Genomic DNA, 8,665 nt, shown 5'->3' on the forward strand with positions numbered 1-8,665 from the left:
TCTCCTTTTTCCTCTCTTTCTTTGCCTGGACTTGTCAAACTTTACATGCAGATGTGCCGAGCCTTCTTCCCTCTCCGGCCTCAGAAACTTTTCCAGTTCTTTCAGTTCAGCCCACGACTGGCCTTTTAAATGAAAGTGCAAAGTCACTGACACCATTAGACTAATAAGCAACCTTCAAGGTCAGCTGTCAGGTGTTAAAACCACCATCTACGTGTGCGTACCTTGTGAGATATGGTTAATTCCAACATGCATTGCTCACATAGTTGAAGGAATTGGGAGGGAGGTCTAATAAGAAAGGCAAATATACTCCGCAGTTCCAATTTGGTATATGATCTAAACCAGGGATATCAAAATAGATTTCTTCAAGGGCCGGATCAGCATTGTACCATATTTTTTGGAGTGCAGTGGTACCTCCATGTAAAAATGCCTCTACTTATGAACTTTTCTAGATAAGAACCGGGTGTTCAAGATTTTTTTTGCCTCTTCTCTAGAACCATTTTCTACTTACAAACCCGAGCCTCTGAAACTGTAACCGGAAAAGGCAGAGAGAAGCCTCCGTGGGGGCTCTCTAGGAATCTCCTGGGAGGAAACAGGGCCGGAAAAGGTGGGGAGAAGCCTCCGTGGAGCCTCTCTAGGAATCTCCTGGGGGAAAACAGGGCCGGAAAATGTGGGGAGAAGCCTCCGTGGGGAATCTCTAGGAATATCCTGGGGGAAAACAGGGCCAGAAAAGGTGGGGAGAAACCTCCGTGGACCTCTCTAGGAATCGCTTGGGGGAAAACAGGGCCAGAAAAGGTGGGGAGAAGCCTCGATGTGGCCTCTCCAGGAATCTCCTGGGAGGAAACAGGGCCTCCACCCTCCCTTTGGTTTCCCCAATCGCACACATTATTTGCTTTTACATTGATTCCTGTGGGAAAAATTGCTTCTTCTTACAAACTTTTCTATTTAAGAACTTGTTCACGGAACGAATTAAGTTCGTAAGTAGAGGTACCACTGTATAAGACACACCAGAGTTATAAGTTGTACTTTAGTTTGGGGGAGGAAAATAGGGAAAAAGAATTCATTTGGGTAGTCCTTAGTCTGGTCAGCTTCAGCACATTAGTTTGCTTTGTTTGAGTCCATGTGCTTGCTTTTTATTCCCTGGTTGGGGATAAAAAAACAGAACTGTTCAGAAACAATGAAAAAAATCAGGCAAAGAGAAGATTGCTACACTAGCAAAGCACAGAAGATTGCTTCACCTCGTTAGCACCTCGTTCGGACTGGGGAAAAAGGCAGCAGATCGCTTGTTAGAAAAATCACAAAAGATTGCTCCACTGTTAGTAAGGGCTGAAAAAAGGCTCTGTTGCTTATCGGAGGGAGCAGCAATGAAAAAAGCAGGCAAAGGGAAGATTACTTAGCTAGCAAAGAATGGAAGATCATATTAGAACCTCATTTGCTTAATAAAAGATACTTCAGAGTATAAGACGGACCCAAATTTTCAGCCTCTTCGAGGAGGGGAAAGGTGCATCTTACACTCTGAAAAATATGATACTTCTCCCTTTTTGGGCTGACCAGAGGTGGACCAAAGCCCTTCATGGCACCGGACCAGGATATCTGCGAGACCACCTTCTGCTGCACGAATCCCAGCGACTGGTCAGGTCCCACAGAGTTGGTCTTCTCCAGGTCCCGTCGACTAAACAATGATGTCTGGTGGGACCCAGGGGAAGAGCCTTCTCTGTGGTGGCCCCAATCCTCTGGAATCAGCTCCCTCCAGAGATTAGAACTGCCCCTACCCTCCTTGCCTTTCGTAAACTCCTTAAAACCCACCTCTGTCGTCAAGCGTGGGGGAACTGAGACATCTCCCCCTGCCTATGTAGTTTTAGTGCATGATATGACTGCATGTATGTTTTTTATATTGGGGTTCTTTGCTTTTAGATTTTTAAATGTACAAGTGTTATTTTAGATTTTGAATTATTAGATTTGTCAATGTATATTGTTTTTGTCACTGCTGTGAGCCGCCCCGCGTCTGCGGAGAGGGGCGGCATACAAATCTAATAAATAATAATAATAATAATAATAATAATAATAATAATAATAATGCCTCCTGCAGAACCCTGCTGGCTGATAATGGGCTGTGCGGTTAGGGTTAGGGTGCTGCCCCCACCCTTTGCCCATTTTCAACCCTCTTGGCCTCCTGCAGCACTCTTGTTGACCAAAATCGGGCTGCAGGGTGGCTTCGCACAACACTTCATGGTCTGTTTTGGCCAGCAGAAGCGCTGCATTTCCGTACTTCAATATTTCTAGGCTGGACTTGTAGCCCAGGTCTAAGTACCCTGAAGGCCTGATCTGACCCATGGGCCTTGAGTTTGACAACACTGATCTGAAATATCTACTCCTGGGTTGCATTTACTGATCCATTTTCTGGGTTTGTAGATTTCTTGTATGTATGTGTGCGATTAGAGGAATGGGGAATTAAACATGAGATAAAGAGCTTTTGGAAATGTTTAAGAACAATAATTCAATAGAAAGGAGGGGGAAGACAAAAATCATATTTTTGCAACAAAAATCACATTTTTGCAACAAAAATCACATTTTTGCAACAAAAATCACATTTTTGCAACAAAAATGATTAGGGGACTGCAGGCTAACACATATGTGGAATGGTTGCAGGAACTGGGTATGTCTAGTTTAATGAAAAGAAGGACCAGGGGAGACATGATAGCAGTCTTCCAATATCTCAGGCATTGCCACAAAGAAGAGGGAGTCAGGCTATTCTCCAAAGCACCTGAGGGTAGAACAAGAAGCAATGGGTGGTAACTAAAGAAGGAGATAAGTAATTTAAAACTAAAGAGAAATTTCCTGATGGAACAATTAATCCGTGGAACAGCTTGCCTCCAGAAGTTGTAAATGCTCCAACACTGGAAGGTTTTAAGAAAATGTTGAATAACCATCTGTCTGAAGTGATGTAGGGTTTCCTGCCTAAGCAGGGGGTTGGACTAGATGACTTCCAAGGTCCCTTCCAACTGTTGTTGTTGTTGTTGTTGTTCTTGTTAGGGCCTTAGTGATCATTAATATGGATTACCAATAAGATCCTCTTGATTATGCATTGAAAAAGAGTGGGTGGTAATTGCCTTGCTGACTCCTCAAAGTAGTATCTTGTGTGTAGTGATGATCACTTGAACACCTAGATTAGGCTTGATAGCTAGGAAATTATTTATTTATAATTAAACACAGGCAGGATACCCTGCACCTCATTTCCTGTACAGATAATTATACCTTTGGACAATCTTTAATTGTCCCTTGGGAGACCGTAGAGAAGCTCCATATTGAGATACAGGTAGTCCTTGATTCTGCAGCTATCTCTGCTGGTAGCCAACAGGCCGCAACAATTTTATGTACGGTGGTACCTCTACCTAAAAACGCCTCTACTTATGAACTTTTCTAGATAGAAACCGGGTGTTCAAGATTTTTTTGCCTCTTCTCAAGAACCATTTTCCATTTACAAACCCAAGCCTCCAAAACTGTAACCAGAAAAGGTGGGGAGAAGCCTCCTTGGGGCCTGTCAAGGAATCTGCTAGGAGGAAACAGGGCCGGAAAAGGTGGGGAGAAGCCTCCGTGGGACCTTTCTTGGAATCTCCTGGGGGGAAACAGGGCCAGAAAAGGCAAGGAGAAGCCTTCTTGGGGCCTCTCTAGGAATCTCCTGGGGGGAAACAGGGCTGGAAAAGGTGGGGAGAAGCCTCCATGGTGTCTCTCTAGGAATCTCCTGGGGGGGGAAAGGCCCGGAAAAGGTGGGGAGAAGCCTCCATGGTGCCTCTCTAAAAATCTCCTGGGGGGAAACAGGACCGGAAAAAGTGGGGAGAAGCCTCCATGGTGCCTCTCTAGGAATCTCCTGGGAGGAAACAGGGCCAGAAAAGATGGGGAGAAACCTCCATGGGGCCTCTCTAGGAATTTCCTGGGAGTAAACAGGGCCGGACAGGGCATAATTTGGGGTGGTGGGTGAGGCAGGGAATGGGAAGGGAAGGGCTGCAAGACACACATCTTTCCAGCATCTGGAAGCTTCACAGTTTCTCTTTCTCAGCAGGTCTTTGCAGGTAAACTCCTTGAAATGTAAAGGAAAACTTATACCTCCAAGACCGTCTTCTGCCACACAAATCCCAGCAGCCGATTAGGTCCCACAGAGTTGGCCTTCTCCGGGTCCCGTCGACTACGCAATGTCGTCTGGCGGGGCCCAGGGGAAGAGCCTTCTCTGTGGTGGCCCCAAACCTCTGGAACCAACTCCCCCCGGAGATCAGAACCGCCCCCACCCTCCTTGCCTTTCGTAAGTTGTTGAAAACTCGCTTGTGCCGCCAGGCATGGGGAAATTGACACCTCCCCTACTAACTACTTTGTTTATGTATGGTTTGATTGGGTTGTGTGGTTATTTTATTATAAGGCTTTTAAATTGTGTTTTAAGTATTGGATTTGTACATTGTTTATGATTGTGGTGAACCAGCCCGAGTTTTCGGAGAGGGGCGTCATACAAATCTAATAAATTATTGTTGTTGTTGTTGTTGTTGTTGTTGTGAATGTGAGAAATTGTTAATTGCTCGCTCTCACAAGAAGTTTTTCTTTAAGGAAAAAGAGTTTCCCTGGTAGGATGTTCGGGTACAATTGGTTGCCGATCAGTTTCTGGTCACAATTCAAAGTGTTGGTTATGACCTATAGAGCCCTTCATGGCACCGGACCAGAATATCTCCGGGACCGCCTTCTGCCGCACGAATCCCAGCGACCAGTTAGGTCCCACAGAGTTGGCCTTCTCTGAGTCCCGTCAACTAAACAATGCCATCTGGCGGGACCCAGAGGGAGAGCCTTCTCTGTGGCGGCCCCAACCCTCTGGAATAAGCTCCCCCGGAGATTAGGATTGCCCCCACCCTCCTTGCCTTTCATAAACTCCTCAAAACCCATCTTTGCCGTCAAGCCTGGGGGAACTGAGACATCTTCCCCTTGCCTATGTAGTTTCTGTGCACAACATGACTGTATGTATGTTTTTATTTACTTGGGTTTTTTAGATTTTCTATATGTATAATTGCTATTTTAGATTTTAATTGTTAGATTTGTCTCTATGTACCGTTTTTATCACTGTTGTGAGCCATCCCGAGTCTACGGAGATGGGCGGCATAGACATCTAATAAATACAAATACAAATTTGGAGGTAGCAGATGGGGCAGGGGATGCGTGTACGTAGTTGGGAAAGGGGGCTTATTTTCAGAGCAGGACTTATGACAATGCGTATCTGGAAAAGCCCAGTTGGGCTTATTATCAGGACATGTCTTATTTTAGGGAAAACACGGTAGTTAAAGTGATTGCCCTGGATCCTGTCTTCCTGCCTTAATAGGTTAATCCTATTCCTGGGGCTTTGTCTTTCTTATCCTGGGAGACAATTCTGCCAGGAAAGAGGAAAAAGGGAGTTCCGGGTGGGTTATATATAGCCTGGTTCCCCTTATCTTAATGGCTCTACTTAAGTATTCCTTTTGTATCAGCCTTTTTTTCATTTCACCTGGTGCTTCTTGGTTTCCTTAAAGGGGAAAGGGCTGGTTTGAGTCTCTTGGCATTGTTTTTTATTTATTTGTTTATTTTATTAATTTATTTTGTCCAATAAACAATGAGGGTTTTAGTGGGTATATATGTGTGTGTGTGTGTGTGTGTGTGTGTGTGTTTTCGTAGATTTTCACGGGTACAGGTATGACGGTCTTGGTATATTCGAGTTTCTTCCCATGTAGGATTTGGAAATTTCTGGCGACGTTTCGACGAGGTCTCACTCGGCATCTTCAGGCTGGTGTTTCTGTCCTTGTTCTCAGGCGAACACTCACTCAGGTGTTCGCCTGAGAACAAGGACAGAAACACCAGCCTGAAGATGCCGAGTGAGACCTCGTCGAAACATCGCCAGAAATTTCCAAATCCTACACGGGAAGAAACCCAAATATACCAAGACTGTCATATATATATATATATATATATATATATATATATATATATATATACACACACACACACACACACACACACACACACACATAGTAAAATACATGATGAAGGTTATAGGGGAGATATAGTAAAATATATCTAAGAAAGAATAGAAAAGAAGGTATAGGAATAGAACATATCAATGAAAGAATAGAAGAAGAGATATAGGAATAGAAGAAAGGTATAGGAGATATAGGAGAGCAATAGGACAGGGGACGGAAGGCACTCTAGTGCACTTGTACTCGCCCCTTACTGACCTCTTAGGAATCTGGATAGGTCAACCATGGACAATCTAAGGGTAAAGTGTTGGGGGTTTGGGGATGACGCTATGGAGTCCGGTAATGAGTTCCACGCTTCGACAACTTGGTTACTGAAGTCATATTTTTTACAGTCAAGTTTGGAGTGGTTAATATTAAGTTTAAATCTGTTGTGTGCTCTTGTGTTGTTGTGGTTGAAGCTGAAGTAGTCGCCGACAGACAGGACGTTGCAGCATATGATCTGAGGTTTCTGGCGCTATGAGGTTTCTGCTAGTGGGGTGAACTGGCCCTGCACTGGGACTAGTTCAGCTAGATGCTCAGGATTATTATACTGTATGTCATAATATAATGTTATAAATGGATTGCCTGGGGAAATAGCTGCTTTAATGTAAGGAGTAACACTGCCCTCTAGCAGCGCATATCATTCAGGCAGGCATCCAAGAACAGAAAGTGAAACCATTTTGCCTTGAGAGTGGAATGCACAATGGAAACTGCAAGGTAAGTAATAATCTTAAAATATTAACCAGCAATACTTAATTGCCCTCAACAAATACTGTTTTCATATACAGAAGGGATTTGTTCTGAAACTGAAGCCAAGAATTAGCTTTGGTTTAAGGCTTCCCATCATTGACAGAAGGATTCCCAAGACATATTCAATGAAAAGAAAAATTAGTCCTATATATCTTATAATTGCACCATTAATACCATTTATATGAAATGTATATTTTCTTTTATGTACACCGAGAGCATGTGCACCAATGACAAATTCCTTGTGTGTCCAATCATGCTTGGTCAATAAAGAATTCTATTCTATTCTATTCTATTCCATTCCATTCTATTCTATTATTTAAGGCAGTGTTTCCCAACCTTGGCAACTTGAAGATATTTGGACTTTAACTCCCAGAATTCCCTGTCCAATTGTCTCTCCTTATCTCATTTATCTTTTCTTCCTTTCTAATATGTTCACCTATACTTTTATATCTTTTCTTCTATTCTTTTCTTTACTTATATCATTACATATCTTTCTCTTCAATGTGTATTATGTATTGGACAAAATAAATAAATAAATAAAATAAATAAATCTATCAGGTCAAGCCTGCCTTGAGAAGAGGCTTGTAGCAAATGTCCTTTAAGGTTTCCGCCAGGTTTATGAGACGGAGGAATGTTGCTGATTGAGTTTTTTTGCATAGTGCCTCGCCCGTGTTTGGTGGATCACATCTCCCCGATTTTAATCTTCCACCTTTATCAGAATGCAAGACTTCATTCCTGTACCAGGCACCAATTGTATGTTAAATATCTACCTCTTCAGTTCCACCAACTCATGTACAAAGAACAACCAAGGAAATTCCATGTTCACGGTCCATCAACAGGTATCCTTTGCAACATAGAGCCAAGAGGTCTTTGTTAATCATCAAGCCATAGTAATGAATTTCTCTTGTGGATGAAGGCAAGTCTCCAGGAACACAGCTAATCTTTGACTTGCAATCAATCATCATTTGAAGATGCAACAGCACCAGAAAAAAGTGACGGATGTCCGTTTTTGCCCCATCCTCATGGTTACGGCATCAAAATTTGAACGCTTGGCAACTGGTTCATAACTTATGACATTTGTTTGTTTGTTTGTTTGTTTTTTATTTGTTTGTTTGTTTTTTTGTTTTTTGTTTGTTTGTTTGTTTATTTATTTATTTGTTTGTTTGTTTGTTTATTTGTTTATTTGTTTATTTGGTTTGTATGCCGCCCCTCTCCGTAGACTCGGGGCGGCTAACAACAGTAATAAAATACATCATATAAATCCAATACTAAAACAACTAAAAAACCCTTATTGTAAAACCAAACATCCCTACAAACAAACATAACATGCATAAATTGTAAAGGCCTAGGGGGAAAGAATATCTCAGTTTCCCCATGCCTGACGGCAGAGGTGGGCTTTAAGGAGCTTACGAAAGACAAGGAGGGTGGGGGCAATTCTAATCTCCAGGGGGAGTTGGTTCCAGAGGGTCGGGGCCGCCACAGAGAAGGCTTTTCCCCTGGGCCCCGCCAACCGACATTGTTTAGTTGACGGGACCTGGAGAAGGCCCACTCTGTGGGACCTAACCGGTCGCTGGGATTCATGCGGCAGAAGGCGGTCTCGTAGATACCCTGGTCCGGTGCCATGAAGGGCTTTATAGGTAATGACCAACACTTTGAATTGTGACCAGAAACTGATCGGCAACATCTGCAGCTCATGTGGTCACCTTTTGCAACCTTCTGACAAGCAAAGTCAACAGGAAAGCCAGGTTCACCACCAAATTATTGACTTAACAACTGCAGAAATTCACTTAACGACTGCGGCAAGTAAGGTCAAAGAAAGGAGACAAAACTCCCAAAGGTCTACCAGTATCTTGTTTTAAACATTATTAAAAACATTGTTTTCATCTGTGCACTAGAGC

Source organism: Erythrolamprus reginae, unplaced genomic scaffold, assembly GCF_031021105.1.
Source record: "Erythrolamprus reginae isolate rEryReg1 unplaced genomic scaffold, rEryReg1.hap1 H_46, whole genome shotgun sequence".
Classification (NCBI taxonomy): domain Eukaryota; kingdom Metazoa; phylum Chordata; class Lepidosauria; order Squamata; family Dipsadidae; genus Erythrolamprus; species Erythrolamprus reginae.